Genomic DNA, 2,110 nt, shown 5'->3' with positions numbered 1-2,110 from the left:
GAGAGCACATTTGAAAAGTTAGGCTTCCATCTGCCCTTAGACTCCAGGAAATAAGGACTTTCATCTGAGCATGGCCTCATGACCTCTGAGTGCTTCTTCAAACATTTTGGATCTGCTTCCATTGTTTGGGACCAGCAGGGACCTGCGGTGCATTTCAGGAGGGGCATCCTGGTCCCGGTCTCTCTTTCTCCCCTTGAAGAGCTTACTCTCTAGGACCTACAGTTGCCCCCCACGCTTTGAGGCAATCAGTTTCCTGGAAGAGTTCCAGTATTAATACTTACGGGGTTTGTTTGGAAGCCCGTGGCTGGGTCCCCATTCCAGGAAGGTGGCTTGGCAACTAGATGTATAATGATGGTTGGTGGAGGGAGTGCACTCAAGCACCTTAAAGGAAATAAATAATATCTTGCTGGAATTTGAAGCTTGATCGAGACTACCCAAATGATTTGATTTTGCTTCTCTTACTTAAAGGGTTCAGCCAAGGAAAAAAAAAAAAAAAGCTAGAGAAAAGAGAGAACTGTATGCTTTCAAATACATGAAAGATTTTAATATTGAAAGGGAGAGAGAGATAGGGAAAGAATGAATAGGAATAAGGTAAACTACTGCCCGAATTTATAATACAGAGGCTCTAAAAATTGGACTCTATCATCAAGTCAATGGTAAGGTATTGAAAAATACTTGTAATTTGTGTCGTAAGCAGTTGCTCTGGTTGCCGAGTGAATGCAGAATGGTAGTGAGGTAGCTTTTCACAGGTGGTAGCCATGAAGATGAGGAGAGATGGACTGACTCTTCTGAGGTATGTAAGAGATAGAAGTGGTGTAGATTGGATGAAAATGTGGGAAAGAGAGAGTTGCCAGGGCTAATCTCCTGATGAGCTCTAGGTGATGGACCAGCTGTTGGGTCCTGGCAGCACCATTTCCTGGAAGCGGAGGTGAGGATGGCTTAATGGGAAGAGAAGTTGCCTGCACGTTGAGTGCGGATGCCTGAGGGGCTTCCAAAGGGGTCATGTACAGGAGGAAGTTGGGGGCATGTGATTAGAACACTTAGGATGAAATTGGCTTGTTCTCCTACTGGCAAAGCCCTGTCCTTTGCTGCTTTTTCCATCTGGAGAGCAGAATGTCATGTCGAGCCAGGACACATGCTTTCCTCTCTTCAGAAACGGCTTTCAAATGGGAAAGAATACACATCCTGAAGTAGCTGGTGAATAGACCAGCGAAAATGCTCCCTTACTTCACTGATTGACTTTGCCCCAGGCTGTGCCTCCAAACATAATTCAGAAACTTCACCCATGCTGAGGCTAGAGGTTTTTCACAAGAGAGTTCCTCTTGCATTGACAGGAAAAATGCATAACCTTGCCCTTTGTAAGCCGTGGTCTGTCTCCAATGGTTACACATTAGCTTCCGTAATAGAACTAGGCGTAGGGATTCCTTATTGTCATAACAGGCAGCCTGTTCATAGAAAAGAACATGTCTCTTATCCATAATATGAACTTCAGGGTAGCTACTTAGCTGTGCAAGTAACCACATAGAAGTGCCAGTGCAAAATTAATGTATTTTGAATTTATTGAACTATTCTCCCATTTCCAGATGTCTTCTGTATTTTTGATTTGATGATCCAAAGGAAGGAAATCAATACTTACCTGGCAGGGGAGAGACCATGATCAAGAAGGTGGTTTTCCCAGGGCGAGGCTTATCCATTGCACTCTGGATGCGCTGACCCCTGTGATTTCCCCAAATGTGGGAAACTCTACTGCATAATTTGTGGTAGTGGGGGACTGCGTTCGCACTTTCCCCTGATAAAAATAAAAGAAAAAATAAAGAAAAAAATAAAGAAAAAAAAAAACAAGGTAAGGAAATCAGTGTATTTATTTTCCATGCTGAGAAAAACATTGGCCTGAAGAAGAGGGTAACTTAAAAAGAAAGATTTTAAAAAAATAAAGAAAAAAAAAAACAAGGTAAGGAAATCAGTGTATTTATTTTCCATGCTGAGAAAAACATTGGCCTGAAGAAGAGGGTAACTTAAAAAGAAAGATTTTCTTAGAAACTGTGTGTTATCGACCTGATCAAAAAAGAGTGTTCAAGTTTTAGTTTTCCTTCTGAGATATTTTTCAATG

At 42.0% G+C, this 2,110-nt stretch overlaps 1 non-coding gene across 1 annotated transcript; it reads left to right on the top strand.

Moving 5' to 3' along the window:
* The first annotated feature begins 1,628 nt into the window (after positions 1–1,628).
* On the top strand, positions 1,629–1,792 carry LOC120245825. The gene has a single exon (XR_005531906.1). It is a non-coding gene; the product is annotated as a U1 spliceosomal RNA (small nuclear RNA).
* Positions 1,793–2,110: the final 318 nt, after the last annotated feature.

The sequence above is a fragment of the Hyaena hyaena genome, unplaced genomic scaffold, assembly GCF_003009895.1.
Source record: "Hyaena hyaena isolate Hyena2069 unplaced genomic scaffold, ASM300989v1 scaffold_433, whole genome shotgun sequence".
Taxonomy (NCBI): Eukaryota; Metazoa; Chordata; class Mammalia; order Carnivora; family Hyaenidae; genus Hyaena; species Hyaena hyaena.
The sequence above is the reverse complement of the archived record's forward strand: the minus strand, read 5'-3'. Positions and strand labels throughout refer to the sequence as shown.